This window comes from Canis lupus, chromosome 4 (genome assembly GCF_048164855.1).
Source record: "Canis lupus baileyi chromosome 4, mCanLup2.hap1, whole genome shotgun sequence".
NCBI lineage: Eukaryota > Metazoa > Chordata > Mammalia > Carnivora > Canidae > Canis > Canis lupus.
Window position 1 is genome coordinate 17,926,152 of NC_132841.1, and position 21,950 is coordinate 17,948,101.

Consider the following 21,950-nt stretch of genomic DNA (forward strand, 5'->3'; position numbering starts at 1 on the left):
AAATAGAAATGCATAATATGTTCATTAATTAGAATATGCAAGTATTTGAGACATACATTCTCCCCAGTAAGGATGCAAAGAAATTGCCTCAATATGGATACAAAGAAAGTGCCATCAAAATCCCAGAGGCTTTGTAAGGATGTGGATTTGCATGTGTGTATTTGTGTGCATGCACTTGCTTATATCTGAAAATTCACATGGTAAGTACAAAATGTATTTGGAAATGCAAAGGACATAATAGTGAAGAGCAAAGATGGAGACCATAAACTGTATGGCTTCAAGACTTAAAGTAATTAAAATATGTGATCAAAAGAGCAGACTGAAGAGTCAAATAGACTCATACATACATAGACATTTAATCTTCAACAAAGGCACAAATGTAAATAAATGTTTGATGCTTTGTGTTTTCAATAAATAATGCTGAACAACTGGATATATATCTATGAAAAAAACTAATCTTGATCCCCGCCTGACGCCATACTAGAAAACCAAAAACCAAAACTAAACAAAACAAAAAACTTAGAATAAATTGTAGACCTAGAGAAAAGCAAATTACATTAAAATTTATATCTTTTATACTCAAAAAATACTATAAAGAGGAAAAAAAGTAAACCATAGACTGGGAAAATACATTCATAGTTCATATATCAAATAAAAGAGTTTTAAACATAACATATAAATAATAATTTAATAATAAAATCAGCAAGCTTTCAGATGTATGAAAAATACTAGAAAAGACATTTCAATAAAGACTTATGAATATCCAATAAGCTCTAAGAGGGAAGCTTAACATAATGCAAATTTGATACATTGCATTGTCATTGATTGTCACTGGAAAACCTATTGGATTGGCTAAATTTAAGAAGATTAACAATACCAAGTCTTGGTGCAGTTGTGCAACAAATGAGACTCTCATGAATTAGCGTTTAGACTGTAAAATGGTACAAACACTTTGGAAATGATGTTTGGCAGATTGTGATTTATCATGTGACCTACCAATTTCACTTCTAGTGTTTTCCCAAGAGAGAGAAATAGTTTCCATACAAATATTTTACATGAATTTCACTGATGTTTTATTTACCACAACCATTAGCTGGGAATAGAAATGTTCATCATCAGCAATATATTGAAAGAATGCCAGATATTTCAACATTGTTGCATATCAAAAACATCATTCGAGATAAAATGTGGTCTGTGGAGAATGATTGAGATTGAGTGTAAAGTGGTGCAATGCAGCTTTCTGGAACGATGCAAAGGTTATAAATATCAAGTGGAGTGGTGGTTAAACATTTACATTTGTCAAAATTCATCAGTTTTTATACTTAAAATAGTGTGTGATTTGAAAAAAAAAATACTGTGTAATTTGCTAGGTATAAATTGTATCCATGCAAATACTAGAGAAAAATGTAGATTAAATGTTATATAACTGACATAAGAAAAATTTTATAACTATGATTTAAAATTTATATAAAGAAAGAGAATTGGTAATTTGAACTTCATGAAACTGTAAAAAAACAAAAACAAAAACAAAACAAAAACACTGCTCCCTTGTAAGGGTGTCTGGGTGGTACAGTCAGTTAAGCCTCTGAATCTTAGTTTCAGCTCAGGTGGTAATCTGAGGGTGGTGAGATCAAACCTCGAGGTTGGCCTGTGCTCAGCACGGAGTCTACCTGAGTTTCTCTCTCCTTCTCCCTCTACCCTTTAAATAAATAAACCTAAAAGAAGAAGAAGAAGAAGAAGAAGAAGAAGAAGAAGAAGAAGAAGAAGAAGAAGAAAAAGAAAGAAGAAAAAGAAAGAAAGAAAGAAAGAAAGAAAGAAAGAAAGAAAGAAAGAAAGAAGAAAAGGAAAGGAAAGGAAAAGAAAAGAAAAGAAAAGAAAGAAAAGAAAAGAAAAGAAAAGAAAAGAAAAGAAAAGAAGAAAAGAAAAGAAAAAAGAAAGAAAAGAAAAGAAAGAAAAGAAAAGAAAAGAAAGAAAAGAAAGAAAAGAAAAGAAAAGAAAAGAAAAGAAAAGAAAAGAAAAAAAAAAGAAAAGAAAAGAAAAGAAAGAAAGAAGGAAAGCAAGCAAGCATTGCAGACCGGGGCATCATAAGCAAAGTAAATAAGAACTAGAAAAAAATAATTGTTTTTAGTGTTTAATCCCTTTCTGTCTATCCACTTTTCCATTCATCACTTCCTGTCATCTACTTCCTATAGATATAAATCTTATATAGATGTAATCAGAGTGGTCACAGATAAATATGTGAAATAGCTCTTGATCACATAAAAGATGTTCAACTTTCCTTAAAAAGAAAAGAATTTCAAATTAAACTATGCTGAGATATAGTTTCTCATCTATCACATTGGCAGAAGTCCCCACATTTGAAAACATATTTATGTTGCTATGGAGAATAGACACTCTAGCAGATTGCTTGAGAATTACAAAATCACATAAGACCTATGGATGTAAATTTAGGAACACCTAGTAAAATTACCTATACATTTAAGCTTTGATACAGTGATCTCACAAGCAGGATATCTTTCCCATAGATATACTCACAAAAATATGGAAAAGATTTTTGCAGAAGGCCTTTCACTGTAGCTTTCCCTGTGCTAGCAAAAGACCAAAAACAGCCTAAGTGTTCACCAATAAGGAACAGTCTGAATACACTGCTATCCAACTTCTATGGAGTATTCTCCAAGATATGCTGTGAGATTAAAAAAATATATATTTATATATAGAAAAATTATTTATCATGTGTTACTATAGCTTATATTTTAAAATATAAGAAATAATAAAAATTTAAAATATTAACTTGCATAAGAAAGGAAAAAAATAGGGAGTAGAAGCCAGAAATAGCCTATTTTCTCTAAATATACCTTAATTTGTGAATTTGACTTTGTAACTTGTAAGTACTTATATGTATGCATAGATAAAACTATACAGAATACTTATGATTTCAAAGTCAAATTCAGGGGCACCTGGGTGATTCAGTCGATTATGCCTCTGCCTTTGGCTCAGGTCATGATCCCAGGGTTCTGGTCCCAGGGTCCTGGGATAGAGTCCTGCAATGGGGCTCCGTGCTTAGTGGGGATCCTGCTTCTCCCTCTCCCTCTGTCTCCCAGCTCATGCTCTCTCTCTTGCTCTTTCTCTATCTCAAATAAACAGTCTTAAAAAAAAATGTCAAATACAGGGCAGCCCGGGTGGCTCAGCAGTTTACCACCTGCCTTTGGCCCAGGGGGTGATCCTGGAGACTCGGAATCGAGTCCTCCACATCAGGCTCCCTACTTGAAGCCTGCTTCTCCCTCTGCCTGTGTCTCTGCCTCTCTCTTTCTCTCTCTCTCTCATGAATAAATAAAATTTAAAAAATTTAAAAAGTCAAGTACAGATATAAAAATTAAGATATATATGTCATAAATTTAATTGATTTTTAAAATTAAAACCAAAAATGAATAGATTATTCTGTGTATCAAGATGGTAGATAGCCACAGAAAATAGTATTTCAAATAATTTTAAAATGTAATAGTTTGTACACTTACTAGGAGCTATTATAGGGACAAACAACTGAAAAAAAAAGTATTTTTTTCTTAAACATTTACTTGGCTTTTTTAAGCCATTTGCACTTCCAAAGAAATGTTTTAATTATTACACTTGCACATGTGCACACACACACACACACACATACATACTGCTGCTGAGATTTTAATGGCATTTCATTTAATCTTTATCTTTCACTACATTAATGTCTTCTTACATAAATTTTATCTTTCACTATATTAATGTCCTCTTACATAAGCAAATTTTAAATATTCAATTTATTTAAAATCATAAATTGTTTTAGTATTATTTAACATAAATTTAGTGAGTGAGTGCACCACTATCATCATTAGAGAAAATAAGTGTAACCAAAACAAACACATTAAATATAAAACCTTATACTCCTAAATTTAATCTAGAGATATAAATATGAATTTAGAATATATTTTCTCAAAAACCCACAAACAGAAGCAAAGAATACCCATAAACCAGACGGTGGTATCTGAATGCTACTTCCCCCCAAAATACAAGGATCTTTGAAAAAATGGCTAATTCCAAGAATGGAGGGAACATGCAAGGTAAGCCTGGGACATGGTGAATCATAATGCAAGATAGTTATCAAAATCTACTGAGGTTAGTTCAAAAGGATCCAGGAAAAAAGTAAAGAGATTACTACTGGCCAAAAATAAGAGTATTTGGGAAGTAATGAAAACAATAATCTTAGACTGAATCATATCAAATACATTCAAATCTATATAGTTAATAATAGTTCATAGGCAAAAATACACTCATTTGTTAATTTTCTGGAAAACTGTAATTAGGGGAGGATAAGTCCATTTTTTTTTCCTATCTGTGTTGCATGAACTCTTACCTCAGAATATTCAAATAGTTAAGGGAGAAATTTTTTTTTAACAGGGAAATTTCACATAATAAATTAAGAAAAGTGATTGAATTAATATATCATGATTTTAGCAAAATAATATAGCAACATGTTTTTTTCATTTTTTAATTTAAATTCAATTAATTAACATAAGGTGTATTATTAGTTTCATAGGTCATCGTTCAGTGATTCAGCAGTTGCATATAACACCCAGTGCTCATTACATCACATGCCCTCCTTAATGCCCATCACATAGTTACCCCATCCCCTCACGCAACAAGTTTCTTTAATGACAACAGAAAAACAGCACATGGAAAACAAAAAGGTGAGGAGTAAAAAATGAGATTAAAAAATACTTAAATAAAATGATAATATCTTGTCTAGATCCTGATTCAGACAACCCACTTTTTAGAAAGCCAGGGAAACTTGAATCCTCACTGATTACTGGGGTTAGCAATGATTGTTCAGTTTATTTTTTTAAAGATATGATTATAGTATCATCTTTATGTTTTTGTTAAAGTCTAATCTTTTAAAAGATAATGTTGAACCCTTCATGGTTGAAATGAAATGGAAGCCTAGGGTCTACTTAAACATAATACCCTGCCAGGGAGTAGAAGGGATGGTAAAGAAGTAGAGATGAGGCATTCTTGGCCATGGGATAATAATTATTGAAACTGGATGATGTGTCCATTGAGATGAAGGATTCTAGCGTATTCTCCTTCTATTTATATGTATTTGAAATTTCTCAAAATATTTCTCCTTTTTTAAAAAAGATTTTATTTATTTATCTATCTATTTATTTATTTATGAGAGAGCGAGAGAGAGAACAACAGAGGGAGAGGAAGAGGGACAAGCAGATTCCTGCTGAGTGAGGAACCTGACATGAGGCTTGATCTCATGACTATGAGATTATCATGACCTGAAGTCGAAACCAAGAGTCAGATACTCGATTGACTGAGCCACCCAGGCCCCCCTCCCAAAATATTTCTTAAAGTATTGTCTCTCTTTTGAGATAGAATAGTCTCCTTAATGCCAATTGCTAGTTTTCTATGATAACATACAATTTGCTTCATTATTAATAATGTTGCACAATTTGCTTCATCATTAATAATTTTAAACAGTTTAATTTCAACATTACTTATCTCTCTGGCTATATTCCATTTTTTATTAAAAAATGTAGTGTACTCTTAGAAATTACAAGTGCTTTGTATTCAGACAGATCTGGGTATGAATCATAGCTCTAACACTTTTTAGCTATGTGATTGATTTTTGCAGAGTTTACTTAATCCCTGAACCTCTGTCTGCCATCTGCGTAACAACAATATAACAAATGAAATATTGTATGTATTTTAGCAAGATTTCTTAGCCTAAATTCACCTTTGGTTTCAGAAAAATCTGAGAATATATTTGTCGTAGTCAATTTAGGCTGCTGTTATCAAAATACCATAGACTGATTGGCTTAAACAATACACAATTTTTTCTCATATTTCCAGCCTGGGAAGTTCTACATCTAGATACCAGTAGATTCAATTCTTGGTGAAGGCTCACTCTAGATTGTGGATTGCTGATGGCCACCTTCTCCTGTATCTTCCCATGGTGGAGATAGGAAGTTCTGGTATTTTTTCCTTCCTCTTGTTATAAGGCTCCACCCTCATAACCTCATCTAAATCTAATTACTTCTCAAAGGCCCCACATCCTATACTATCACACTGGAGATTAGGACTTCAACATATGAGTTTTGGAGGGATACAATTTAGTATATAAAAGTATGAAAAATATATAGTAGTACATCCACTAGTAACTTCCTTGCAATGAAGGGTTTGGAGCCTCTGATGAAAGAATGTGTTCTTTAGGGAGAAACAATCAGACATGTCAATATGGCCAGTTAGGATAACTGGTTGTTGAAGAAGATGGAATTTGTGATTCTAAGAATAGTAGCAGTATATTGAAAAATCTATACCTCCACCAGTCATTGGACAAATATTTAAGAAATAGCATGATCACAGAATGATTTAATTGGAAATACTCTGATCATAGAGCACAAAAGTACTCTTTTGAGACTTCCTCTATAAAACTACAACACTAAATAGAGGAAATTCTTTCCACTTTGAAGCAAGATAGCTGGCAGTCAGATACCTTGAGGATATTGATGCAATTATAAAGAATGATGGTAGAAAGGGGTTGCTAAATTGATCTCATGGTTTTAACTTTTATTTAACTAACAATTATATTTTTGTACTTATTATATACCCATTATGTTTGTAGGCACAGTACTGATTTTTTCAGGGTAAAAATATGAAGACAAACATGACTTAAAACTACAGAAGCTTACCATTTTATTTGTTATTTTAAAATATTATATTAAGGGATCCCTGGGTGGCTCAGCAGTTTAGTGCCTGCCTTCAGCCCAGGGTGTGATCCTGGAGTCCCGGGATCGAGTCCCACATCAGGCTCCCTGCATGGAGCCTGCTTCTCCCTCTGCCTGTGTCTCTGCCTCTCTCTCTCTCTTTCTCTGTGTCTCTCATGAATACATAAATTTAAAAAAAAATCTAAAAAAAATAAATAAATAGAAATAAAATATTATATCACACTTGAGAAATATTTCTATTAATGTCAAGAACAAACAAGGATAATGTTTTATTGAAGGTATTAAAGCAAGCAATTAAGAAAGAGTAAGCAATATAATGTATAAACACTTTTAGAAGTTGAGATAAAATTATGTTTTCAATGATATGTTTGTGTGCCTAAAATTCCAAAAAAAATAATTATATGTAAAAAATAGCAGTACAAAAAGTAAGATAATTTTGTGAAGTGGCTAGATAAAGTTAATATACTGAAAATAACAACCTTCATGATTAGAAACAATAATCAGCAGTTATGATGGATGGAAAACAGGACATTTTAAAGTAATTATGAGTAAACTTAAGAAAAGCTGAAACTCTATATGAAGAAGACTATAAAATACTAAAGAAGGACAAAAAAATATATATTATCATAGAAATGGAAGAGCTTGGAGAGGGAGCTAAAGCTCCATGGGTGGGAAAATACATATTACTATGATATTACTTCAGGTTCTCCAGAGAAACAGAAACAATAGAAATTGTGCCTAAACAGGAGACTTATCACAAGGAATTGGATCACGTGATTATACAGGTTGACAAGTACAAATATGCAATGTGAGCTGGCAGCCTGGAGTTCCAAGAGAACCAAGGAACAGATGAAGCCAATTGGCTGTTTTCTGGAGAATTCCTCACACTTGGGAGGTTGGCTTTTCTGTTCCATGCAAGACTTCAGATGAGTCCCATCTACATAGAACAATCTGCTTTATCCAAAGTCCACTAATTGAAACATTATGTCATCCAAAAAACACCTACTAAGTTGACAAATAGAATTAACCATCACAACTATTCTGATTTTTTTGAGTATTTTCCTTTTTTCCAGCATTTTGAGATATATTTGACATGTAAAATTGTATAAAGTTAAGGTGTACAATATGTTGGATTGATGCACTTAAATATTGTGAAATGATTACAGCTGTAGCATTAGCTGACACCTTGCATCACCTCACAAAATAATCTTTTTTAATGGTGAGATATTTAAGATTTACTCTGTAGCAACTTTTAAGTATACAATATAGTATTATTTAATTATTGTCACCATACTGTGTATTAGATGCCTAAAATTTATCCATCTTACAACTAAAAGTTTTACTCTTTGACCAACATCTCCCCATTTCCTCGAACCCCAGTCCTGACAACTACCCTTCTACTCTCTGTTTCTAGGAATTTGGTTTTATTTTTTTACTCTTAAAAATACTTGTTTACCAACATGACTTAATAACAATTTTCAGTATATCTTGTTTAATGATTATGATAGTACTTCTTTCAAAAGATGGGAACAAGAATGTTGTGATATAATCTTTTGAAAAGTAAGATGAAAATGCCAGTCTTTGGAAGAGTCTCTGAGGAAAGTTCTTTATAAGAGAAGAGGCTTTCATTGTCATGTCCTTTCACTTATTCCTACCTAAAATGAAGATGAGCTGGTGGTGGTAAAGCAACTATTATGTGACCACGAAGGGATAAGGCAGAAAATACAAACCACAATCCGAAGATGACTGAGCAGAAGTTTTGAAGAAACATGTCACTGACCACATTCTCAAATCACCATATCAGCCACAGATTAAATACTTTTCAGTTCTTGTTACATGAGAAAAATTAAAATTAAAATTAAAATGATAAGATCATTATTTAGATTTTCTGTTACATTCAGACAGGTTTACTTTTATTTTTTATTTTATTTTAAGATTTTATTTATTCATTCATGAGAGACACAGGGAGAGAGGCAGAGACACAGGCAGAGGGAGAAGCAGGCTCCATGCAGGGAGCCTTGATGTGGGACTTGATCCCCAGAATCCGGAATCACGCCCTGAGCCAAAGGCAAACGCTCAACTGCTGAGCCACCCAGGCGTCCCGACAGGTTTATTTTTAATATAGAAAGACTATATTGTCTTGTTTTATTTATATTATTTAGTTAACACAATTATCATCTGTTATCCCTTCTGCTTTCTCATCCAGGGTGTCCTTAGAGTGCTTTCGTTCACTCCAAGTCATGGGTCAAGTCCCTCTGGTAAATGAGGGAATGACTTGAGTTTGTCCTCCTACATGTTTAAGACAAATCTAGACTTATTTCAGAAGTATTATTTTGAGAAAAGATTTGTAAATTCATATAAACATTTTTACAGTTTACAATTAGGAATATTCCTCTATCTCTTTTATAGAGTCTGGAATGTTGTCTATTGTTCTCATCTGTTCTTCTGCTAAAATTTTCTCCTGGCTATAATTCAGATACACCAACATAGCATTGCTATTTTTAGGTGTAATTGTTTTTATGTGATTTTTTTCTTCTTTTTACAAAACATATGTCCAAAGAAAGTAATTTTTAGGAAGCTTCACAGATTTTTCTCTTAGCTTAAGAATAGGTGGAAGCCATTCAGAGAATGAGAGAAACTAAAGTATTGCTCATTTCCCATCAAAAGAAATCATAATAAAAAATCAGTTATGAGCAGAAACATTGTTTCTCTCCTGTTCATTATCTATGTTCAAATTGAGTTAAAAATAACCTTGCCCACTTTATTTTTTATTCCTTATTTTTTTTATCCAGAGAATAATTAATGTTCTAATCTATCATGAAGAAAGACTGCTGTCCTACATTTGTTTGAAGGAATGAAAGCTGAAAACGGGGTGTGAGAATGATTTGTTTACCTTGGTTCAAGGTAAAATTGTTTTAATTTTTCCAGCTGCATTGCTGCAGTAATGTAAAAGCCCGAGCACGTCTCTCAGTATCATTAAAACAAAACTGGAATTAATACACAGCACACTCCATCCATACCATAAAGCAGTCAAGGAAATGCTGATGGTGGTTGAGCTATTGATAGTTGGTTAGGTTTTATAAACTAATGGAGTATACATCATCAACAATAATGCTGATAATGAATTGATGATGTTATGTTTAAACAAAGAAGAGAGCTATCCTAAAAGATTTGCTTTTGAGAAATACTATCCTTTATTTCATGCCTACAACATGGATATGGGTAGGAAATAGTACCCATGAGAAGAGATATTGTCACATCAGTAACATCATGAAATGTGTCAGCCTGATCAAACACTTGGGTTCTACAAAAATCCCTGTAAAAATATACCATTGTCTAGTGGGGATGTGTTAATTTTAAGCTCTCAGCACTACCGACAGAGTTCCATCTCTGCAAAACTGTCTCTGTTTTGAATATCTGTAAGGAATCTGGGATTGTTTTGTAGCATTCCTTTAGTGTGTGTGTGTGGGGGGGCGGGGGTGTGGTCAACCCAGCAATTTCAATTCTAGGTAGATACCTATAGACACTCCAGCATAGGTGCATTGAAGACATGCACGAGGATATTCATGGCAGCATTTTTTTGTATTATCTAAAAAAGTGGAAACAACCTAAATGTTATCGGTATTAGATTGAGTAAATGAATATTCATACATTCATTCAGTGAATCGTATGCACAGTGAAAATGAATCACCAAGCCATATGTGTCAACTGGGGTGAATCCTAAAAGTGTAATATTAAGAAAAGGAAGCAAGTTAAGTTTGAAACCTTATGATATGTTCACAAATACATAAAGTTCAAAAGCAGACAGTACTAAACAATATAACTCAAAAGAGCGCTCAACATAAATTTAAGGAGAGCAATTGCTCCTAGGGAGCAATTGCAAGGCATATGATGAATGGTGGGTAGAAAAGTTTTCCAAAGTACAGTAAATATTCATTTTTCTTTATTTATGATAGTCACACAGAGAGAGAGGCAGAGACACAGGCAGAGGGAGAAGCAGGCTCCATGCACCGGGAGCCCGATGTGGGATTTGATCCCAGGTCTCCAGGATCGCCCCTGGGCCAAAGGCAGGCGCCAAACCGCTGCGCCACCCAGGGATCCCCTAAATATTCATTTTTCTAACTTATTTGGTGGAAACAGAAATGTTTCTTATATATAAAAAGAAAATTATGTATAAAATGTAAAACATTGCTATTGGCTCTCTTTTCTTGAACATTACCTCACAATGTCATGAAATAAATTTTCACAAAGTGCCATGTATTACTATTATCCTATTTTATTTTATTTTAATTTGTTTTCTATTTTATTTTTTTATTTATGATAGTCACAGAGAGAGAGAGAGAGGCAGAGACACAGGCAGAGGGAGAAGCAGGCTCCATGCACCGGGAGCCCAATGTGGGATCCGATCCCGGGTCTCCAGGATCGCGCCCTGGGCCAAAGGCAGGCGCCAAACCGCTGCGCCACCCAGGGATCCCTATTCTATTTTATATAAAGGCAAACTTAGATACATATTAACCCAGCCAAAGTCACAGGGAGTGAATTACCCGAGGTTACACAGCTGGCACATTTCAGAACTGGGATCCAGACCTTGGTAATTTGAGGCAGAGCAAATGTTCTTAATGTTACAACTACAAGACTCTCCACATGCCTTATCCAAACACATGCATGATTTTAATGTGGTTGCAATCATATTATATGCTGCAGTTCATGTAACATTGTATTTGGGGAAGTAATCTGTGTCATTATAACTTTTGAAAATATACATATTAATGACTACATAATATTTTATACTGTCCTTCCATACTTTATTTAAACAGCTTAATTATTTCTAAAGTCTCAAAATAAAATTGTTTTGGAGGCATCCTTAAATATCCTTTGTTTTATATATATAAAAATGTCTAGAAATTATAAAAATAAATTTTTATTTATTTAAAAAATATTTATTTAAAAAAATCTAAAAGAATTATTTTATAATTTATAGAAATTTGATCACATTAAAAAATAGAAACAATTCTAAAATATTCTAATTGGTCTCAAAAGGTGCTGTATCAATGATATTCTTACTAACGTTTTATGAGAGAACAAGCATTTTGGAAATTTGACAAAGCATGATCATATAATATTGCTGTTTTTTATCTGTGTATGTGTAATAAACAATGATTTTAGGTTTTATATTTTTATTAATAAATGGCTTTCCTATCTTTTGATGATCTTTGACTTTTTTCTATAGATGGGTTAGCAATTGCATTAGTGTTTGGTAATATAATTTTCTATAAAAAACAATACTGAGTCTTTGTCATAAATGTCTGTGTTTTGCTATTACACATACATCATTTAATTTTATTTTTGACCTAAAGTGTTTTTATAGTCTTTAAAAATCTATGGCTTTAAAAGAATTTTAATATGTTGAGGAAATATCTTCCTCCACAAAATTCTATGCACACTTTTTTCTTTTCTTTATATTTTTTGAATTATAAGTTTAGATATGAGGATTTCATTTTTTCTATATTATTTCATAAACTTAGAGCAATATTTGACTATTATTCTGTTTAATTTGGGTATTTGAAAACTTGTACATATATATTTTATATACAATGGTCAATTTCTGGGGTGTCATTCTTTTCCACTATCTGCTCAATCAATTCTTGCACCATTCATTTCGAAATCATCATCTCATGTATCAATTTTTGTAACAATACTATGTTTTTTAACATATTGGTAATATAAATTGCAATTCTTCTTCTAGAAGATTCTAGATTTTCAGACTATTCACCACTACAAATTTAGTAGCATCATCAATTTCTTGGACCATTGTCATGGCATCCTCATTGGCTTATTCACTGCCCTCCATTGTCAATTCTCCACCCAGCAGTCAGTGTGAGCCTTGAATAAATCAATCACATCTCTCAGTTTAGCAGCTTTTAAACTATTCATGGATTACACATGTTCGTGGGATGTGGTCACCTCACCCTGGCCCCATTTTTGGACCTAATTCTCCATTTCTCTCAGTTTACTCTAGTCACTCCAGCCTTCTTGTGTTCTAGAGACAAACTATACTTCTTTCTATTCAAAATCCATTGAGATCTCATATTATTTTTAGTGTTTCCATGCTTATGTCAACTAGTGCTTGGGAGAAGAATAAACCAGTCACTGCTAGCTCTTTCAGTATTTTTTAATCAGAAAATACCTTATAAATGTATTTCACATTTAGTGCATTTAGAACCCGGAAAAAAACAATAGAATAATAGAATTATTTCTAACTGATGCCAGTATCATTTTAAGATCTATTAATTTTGTAAACAAACAGATAAATACTGAAGCCCCTGAGTCAAAAACTGATTACAAAAATGCCACGGGGTTTGGGCGTGACAGCATGCCCATTTAATAATCAGGGACAGGAGAAGCTCAAAAAATACCTCAGCACAAGAGTTTTGGAGAAACTAGCTACATTACACTCCTCACCCTCAATTTTATTATGGCAAAACCTATAACAAAAACATACAAAAGTCATATCCTCCCTACGAATGCCACCGTGTGGATTAAGTAGAAGTCATTAACTAGTCCAAACACTTAGAATTTTGTTTTTCTTATTAATCTTCAAAGCAACCTAAGGAAACATGAAGAGAAAATTACTATCAGGCTTTGTTTATAAAAATGAAAAGTGTAACAAACCAATTTTCTATGCATCAAGTATCTTTATTAGGCATAAATTTTCCTAAGCAAAACCTCAGCTTTTTAGAAATATTCACTATTTTAAAAAAAAAATTTTGATTAACTGAAATTAATTTGGAGTTTAAGCCTTTACTCCACCAGAAGAAAGTAATTTAATCTAAGTTAATAGAGTTATTTTTTGTGTATCCAAGGATCCACTCTCACAGTATTCCCTTTCCTAGGGATCAAACATACTTTCCTGGGAGGAGTGGATTACAAAAGGGGCATTTATCATCACTAACTATTTGGGCATCAGCTGGGCCATCCAAGTTCCATCCAACATTTCTCAAAGTAGGATGCCCAGGCAGATCAAAGCTGTGACCTTTGGCCTTAACTACATGGCCACTTTAGATCTTGCATTTTTTCAGCTACTTTGATGCCCATTAGAAGACGTGAGAAGTGAATGTGACATCAAAAGCTAATATTTAGTACTTCTTGTGTTGGTGCCACACATAGAGTTGCCACTGGAGCAGCTGGAGGAGAACCATGGCCAACAGTGAAGGCACGCACTTTCATTGCCATCAAGCCTGATGAGGTCCAGCACAGCCTCATGGGAGAGATCACCAAGCCTTTTAAGCACAAGGGATTCTACCTCATTGCTACAAAGTTAATTTAGGCTTCTAAAGACCTTCTCAAAAAACATGACATTGATCTGAAGAGCCATCTGTTCTTTGCCAACCTGGTGAAGAAGGTGCAATCAGGGTCTGTGGTTGTTAGGGACTGGGAGGGGCTGAATGGGGTGAACACAGGCCAAGTGATGCTCAGTGACTCCTACCCTGTGGACTCTAAGCCTGAGACCATCCATGGGTTCTTTTGTATCCAAGTTGGTGGAAACATTAGCCACAGCAAGGATTTCATAGAGAGTGCAAAGAAGGAGATTGGCTTGTGGTTTCAGCCTGAAGAGCTGGTGGATTACTTAGAGCTCTGCTCAGAACTAGATCTATGAGTGACAAGAAAGCAGACCTCAGCACTTTGCCAGCTCCATTCTCTTTCCTTCTCATGGGAAGGGGGCTAGATTTACTGTAGCAAATCCAGTTACACTTAAGAACTTTCTTGTAATCTGGAGGGGAAATCTTGGGGCTGAGAGTGCTCCCTGTACAGTATTATTATGTGCTACTATCTGATTAAAATGTTTCAACCCAAACTAAAAAAAAAAAAAAAAAAAAAGCTACACTCAATACATTTTTTTTTGAATTTTTGCAAAGTATGTTCCATTGCTTGGACCAACAATCTCTCTATCTGAAGGGAAACAAACAAAAGGCAAGGAAAATTATTAAGAATGAAAAATGCCTCAATATGTAAAAAGCCTCATTTTTAAATGAAACTGTGAAGTAAATAAAATCAAAGATGAAAACTCTTGTTTTCTAATTTGTAGTTTATTGTACTGAATAAAACTGGCTTCATTGAAATATATACGGCCAGATGTTACCTGAATCCTACTCCTACTTGCCATCTTTTGAATTCATCTATCTATCTAATCTCAATCAAGAATCATCTATCCATGTATATGCACAAATAACACATTTATATGTATAAGACTAACATATGTGAATCACAACCCAGCAGAAGTATAGCACCACAAGTAGCTATCAATAATTGAGTGTCATTTGAATCCTTCTGCCTTCCCTTGAATATTGACTAAATTTCTCAATTTTGTGCTTATCACTCTTCTGCTTTTAAAAATAGCCTTACTATAAATGAGTGTATTTTTAAATATGATACAGTCATATTTCATATGTGTTGAATTTTACATCAATAATACTACATTGAGTGGATTATTACCATTTGTTTTTGTTTACTCAACAATTTTTTAAAAAACATTTATCCATGTTATGAATATCTATTTGATCTTTTTCAATACCTTAAATATTGCATTGGATGGGCATTTTAAATCCATTTCAACATGTTCTGCATGATACCACTTTGAAACTTTTTTAAGATATGCTTTTTGTATAAATGCAAAAAAAAAAAAAAACCCACATAATTTTCTTCATGAGCAGGGGTAACCTTGGGCAGAAATGACTGAATTGGCTATTACAGATGAATGATTCTAATATGAAACATAACCTACTCACCTTCCCTCTTGATTCCATCTTCTGAAAGCAACCTTGTCTGTTTTCTTCCCCAGTAGATGTGACTATGGGGAGATATCAGCCTCGCTGTCATGAGGATTCCAACCTGTTTGTCAGTATTACTTTTCTCCTTGTAACCAACAAATGGAACTTGTAGTTTATATGTCAGTCTCTTGTGAATCTCCTGATTTGGGGCTGGTATCAGCTTGCTCCTGAGATAGAAAATCCATTTTTAGGAATGGCAAACCCAAGGATCAAATCCCTAGGTATAAAGCAATTTTGTTTCTGTAGTAATCTTTTCATCTCTCTTATTACTTGGCTACACTATTTGTTAGAGATTTCCTTCCCTGAAAATGACAGAAGAGTGAATGCTAGCTTTATGCACAGCAACTCAATTGCATAATCAGGAAAGATGTATTAATTAATGAAGAGGCATATATGACCAAAACAAATAAATAAAAGTCTTCCTGATGTAATACAACATTGTACTATCTTTATTCTTATAATACGTCAGCTGCAATATGGATTCACCCACAATGAAAACATTTTCTCCTATTTTCTTTGTGCTTTTAAATTTTTTTACTTCCTTTTTGTTCCTTATTTTCCTTTTAAATTTATTCTTACTTATTTGGTTTTCCTCTTTAATAATTAAGAAAAGTTAATAAGGTTTAAGTTTGTGTTATGAATGGAAATTAGTAGCAAATAATCACATGGCTATTTTAAAAATTTAAATGTATTGTGCTAATTCATCAGATAAACAGTGTCAAAAATCTGTTGAAACCTGAAAAATAATTAATGTCATTCAAAGCTAATTGGTGGGAGCCAAGATAATCTCTGATTAATAATTGACAATGAAACAGAACCAAATAAAGTAAAAAGAATATTAGTTCAAACTCTGAAATAAGATTTTATTCAAAAGAAGCATTTTTGACTTCCAAAGCCTAAATTCTGTCAGAATTTTTTCTTAATCTTCAATTGAAAAACAATTGAATTCCCTTGTAGATTTAAGGAAAATAATTACATAAATATGATGCTAGTTCTTGATGAATCTACTTTTCAAATGGTTTACCTAACGCTAATTATTTTATGTTTGTATTTAGATGTTATCACAGTAGCCTTGCTTATTCCATTATTCAGACAGTATATTTATTCATGCATATTAATGCTGTGTATCAAGTAAATTGTGTCATTGGCATAGGCAAAATTTTGTGAACAATGGAAATCTCGAAGAAGACTTTCTCAGATCACATTAATACTGTTTTGTGTCTGTCTCATCTTCCATTTGTCTATAGGTAAATATTAAAAATGTCACTTTGATGGTAATTTCTCCCCTCCCAGAATTATTTCCCCAACAATTATGAAATAAAATATTAGAGAAATTCATATTTCTTCTTTTTTGCTAACCACTCCATATTTGCAGACTTCCCTTTGTGGAGTAATACATACAACAAGTGGTTATTATTTCATATTCCCAGACTAAATTTTTGGTGGTTACTCAGTCATTTATGTTCATTGAGTCCTATATTATTGAATTATATCTTCTTACATATGAAAAAGTAATTTTGGTTTAATTGCTACTGATGACTAGTTATGCCTTTTTATATCGTTTCCTTCATTATCACACGGTCACTTAACATAAAGTGAATAAATCGTATGAAGATGATGTTTAAATTTGGAAGCTTATTCTTATTTATCATAAGATCTAAGCACGTAGTCAACAATGTTAACTGAGATGAAGTAAGCATAACAATTATAAATTTTAGTATTTAAATATGTGTTCTCCAAGACTAATATTGTCAAATTCACTGTTGGTATACAATGTATATGTGAAACTCATTTCATACATGAGGTAATTTTAAAATTAAAAATGATGAGGGGTGCCTTGGTGGCCCAGTCACTTAACCACCCAGTCTTTGGTTTCTGCTCAGGTCATGATCTACCAGTCATTCAATCTAACCCTGTGTCCTGCTCTGGGCTCAGCATGAAGCCTGCTGCAGATTCTGTCCCCCTCTTCCTTCTGCTCACTCTGTCTATCTATCAGATAAATAAATAAGATATATATTTTTTAAATGGTGAGGGTTAAGATAATTTTGTGTCAATGAACTTTTTTACTAAGCCTGAAACAAAAAAGACAAAAAGAAATTGAATATATAGCTGATTTTTTTTTCCTTTCTGAACAGGTAGAATATAGAAATTATACTGTTCATGGATAAATTTTTTTTATTTGCATGAGACCAAAAGCATACATAAGAGAACATAGCAAAAGTAGAAGCATGACTTGCTAAATCCTAACTTTGATGGCCTAGAATCTTTGATGATAGGTTTCCAAAATATTTTCTAAACATACTTATTTCTTGGGCCAGAACATTTACATAAGCACTGCTGTCATTACCATTTCTTCTTCTATGAGGACCTCTGACAGGTTCATGCATGAAATATGAACTATTGTCAGGTTTAAATAAATTTAACTTAAAGATTCTTATTTGGGAAGGGAAAATATGAATGTTTCATCTGTGAACATTGTATGTCAAATATACCAAGCTATCAATTCATTTGCAAAACTGTCAATCTAATAGTGAACAAGACTGAATAGAGAGATTCAGAAATAGCCATAGGCAACATTCTTAAGATATGCAACTCTTTAAAATAATAGCTATAGTTATTCAACACTGTAAAACAAATTTGATTATTTCTATAGAATTAACAATTAATAGAATCACAAAGTTCAACTACAGAAGGTTTAATATACATGTAGTCCAATATGTTTAAAATATAAACAAGTCTGGTAAAATATCAGATATTACAGAGTCCTGTGAGTCATGCTATAAATCCTGGGCTTTATCCTAAGGATAATGTAAAGTGACAGATATGTCTTAAGAAGGGAAAATGTAGCATGATTAGATTGCATTGTTCAATCATGATTCTTTCTGGAGTGAGGAGATGAAATTAAAGAAGGCAATGGCTTTAGCTAGAAATAACATTGAATGGAGTTTGCCTGGGATCACTAGTGGGTGGAGAAGCTGAGGATAGGAGAGTTAAAATTGACACAGTTCGGTGAATAATTGTATGTCACTAGGTGAAAGGAAATAGGATGTTGAGGATGATGTAGGCATTTCTGGACTGAGTGACTGGGTAAATGACGGCATCCCTCAATGATATAGGGAATGTTGGAGTGAGAAACCATTTTATGGGAATATTATGCACTTTGCTTCATGTACATTAGGCATGAAGTACCTAATATGCAGATTAACAGTGGGTCTGGTACTCAAAAATTAATCAGAGCTGAAGTTAAAAACTTGTTAATTGTCTGCATATAGCTGAAAATGGAAATCGCTGGAGTGAATGAATTCATTTCAAGATGGTATAGAGTGAGAGAAGAACATTATTGAAATTAGAGAATTCAGAACTTCAAACATTTGATTGCTATACAAAGAAAGACGAATAAGCAAAACAGATGAAAAAGAAGTTGTCAAAGAAGTAGAGGAAAACACTGAGATTATGGTGGTATAGAAATCAGAAAAAGAAAGCTCAAGAGGATTTTTTTTAATAAAATAATGCTGAATTGCAGTAAAAGTTGTTTAAAAATTAATCTTGGGAACTTTTAGTGGAATAATCAAATATGAAGCCAGAGAGGTATGTTGAGACTATGTTGATGTGAGAAACTGGAGACAATGAACAAACAGACAACTGAATAGTTCAAAGAGTTTAAAAAAGGGAAGAAATAGAAAAGACAGTAACTAGAGGAAAGTACATTGAGAGTATGTGGGACAAAGGAATTTTTTTAAAAGATGGGTTTCACTTAAGTGCCATAGATTAGTGCCATATAGATTAGTAAATGGAGAGGGTTATGGGGGCAAAGAAGAAAGCGATAATGGAACTCAGAAATTTTCATGGGAAAGTAGAAGGACTAAGCCCTGAGAGTGAAGGCACAAAGCTGGTCTTCACAGGAGCAGAACCTAAGTGAAGGACTCCTCTCATGACCTGTGTGAAATTATCTCAAATAGAATAATTAAATGTCATCTGGGAATTTGTTATAAAGGTTTCAAGCTTCATCTCAGATTTACTAATTCAGACTATTTGGAGGTGAGGGGCCTGCAATTTGTGTCTTAATAAGACTCTTGGTGATTCTGCCCACATTAAAGTTTGAAATTGCAATGGATCACTGGAGTGGCCATACAGAGATCTGGCAACATTCAGTTACCACAATTCAAAAAAAGAATCTTTTTTTTTTTTTTTTTTTTTAAGAGAGAGAAAGAGAGAGACCAGTGCAGAGCCCCACAGGGGGCTCAATTCATGTCCCTGAGATCATGACGTGAGCCAAAATCATAAGTATGATGCTTAACAAACTGAGCCACCCAGGTTCCCCAGAGACAATCTTAATTTGAAGGAAACAATTTTTATTCACTTCTTTGCTTGACTACATTGTAAATAAAAGCAGGATGACACTCTTAGAAAATGTTGTTACTATTATCTCAATGAGATGACCCTAAAATCAATTTCTTTCTTTCTTTTATTATATTTAGGGTTCTCAGGAGATAACTCCCTATGATATTGTAGACACATTTAATCAATCACACATAATAACATACCACATGTGTAATAATGCCATGTGTCACATGTCCACTTAAGACACACATTTACACACAAGCATTAAATCTTTACTCAGGCTACTCTATAGCACGCATTGCCTATGACTAGCAACTTCAAAAATATGTATTGGTGTTTATGCTAAAAATTAACAATAGGAGATATTTAATAAATTACTTATCTCAAGGAAAAAGCAAATGCATTAACATAGCATTCTTTGTTTTTTGAGGGTCTTTGTAGATGATAAAAATTATAGTTCCTTTATAGTCTACAAACATTATTAATATGGGATGTAGAACAAGGAAATTAGAATAAATGTAAATACCATAAAAGAAATTAAAGATAATAACGGAATGATGGCTCAGTTGGTTGAGCTTCGGACTCTTGGTCTAGGCTAGGTTGTGATCTCATGGATCATGAGATCGAGCCCCACATGGACTCCATGCTTAGTGAAAGTTTGCTTGAAGATTCTTTCACTCTGTCTCTTCCTCTACTTGTGCATGTGCTCCCTCCCTCCCTCTCTGTCAAATAAATAAATCTTAAGATGATAACTGAACAATATCCTGAGGTATAGAAAACGAAACATCTTGGTGATTTTATTTTTTTTTAATATTTTATTTATTTATTCATGAAAGACACACAGAGAGAGGCAGAGACACAGGCAGAAGGAGAAGCAGGCTCCATGCAGGAAGCCCGATGTGGGACTCGATCCCTAAACTCCAGGATCATGCCCTGAGCCAAAGGTAGACACTCAACCACTGAACCACCCAGGCGTCCCCATCTTGGTGATTTTAATAGTAATATAGTTTTTGTGTCTTGGAATTTGCCTAAAAGTACACTGACTTCAGAATGAAACAACAGAATCTGCTTAGGTAAATCTGTTTTAGATATCATCACAATTGCAGAATTTGTTTATTTATTTTTATGTATGTATTTATTTATTTTTAAGAATTTATTTATTTATTCGTGGGAGACACAGAGAGGCAGAGATATATAAAGAGGGAGGAGAAGCAGGATCCATGCAGAGAGCCCCATATGGGATTTGGCAGACACTCAACCGCTGAGCCACCCAGGCGACCCAGTTATTTATTTTTTAAGTATTTGATTTGTAGGGCATCTGGGTGGCTCACTTGGTTGAGTTGACTCTTGATTTCAGCTCAGGTCATGATCTCATGGTTTGTTGGATAGATCTCTGCCTCAGGCTTGCAACAGGGAGTCTGCTTGAAGATTGTCTCCCTCTGTCCCTCACCCCGCTCTCTCCCTCTGTCTCTCAAAAATAAATAAATAAGTCTTTAAAAAATATTTAATTTTTTTCACACTATCCATCCAGCCACTGGCAAGTTATATGATGAATCCAACCTTAGCAATTTATTGGACAATAAGCCAGGGATCTCTTGTGACTTTATCAGGGTTTTAAAAATGTCTTGGTCAATATTATCAGCCTCAAGTCTAAATACTCTAAATGACTTCTTGAAATATCCCCACATAGACCTCAAGGTAGAAAGAAGACCTGAAGTAAATGAGAACTACTGGAGTTAAATCAGTAATGTCTAAGGTTGCAGGAAGCATGATGATAACCTTGTCCTTTATTTTTTCCAAGCTAATTTCCTTTCTCTCATGGAGCTATTTCACAGGCCAGGCAATAAAAACTAGTTCATAGGAGATACATTTTTCTCAAAGGGCTTAACATGGCCAAAAAGTAAGAATTGGAGAGAGCAAAACTATATACTGTGTTTATAGAACAAGAAGCTGTGGTATTGACCAAGCTTAGTATTTACAGCTTGATTTACTTCCTATAGGTTTTTGACATTAGAAAGTT

At 33.5% G+C, this 21,950-nt stretch overlaps 1 pseudogene; it reads left to right on the forward strand.

Annotated features, from left to right (window-relative positions):
- LOC140631873 (nucleoside diphosphate kinase A pseudogene) overlaps positions 1-14,422 on the forward strand; it is a 70,749-nt pseudogene extending 56,327 nt beyond the window's left edge.
- Positions 14,423-21,950: the final 7,528 nt, after the last annotated feature.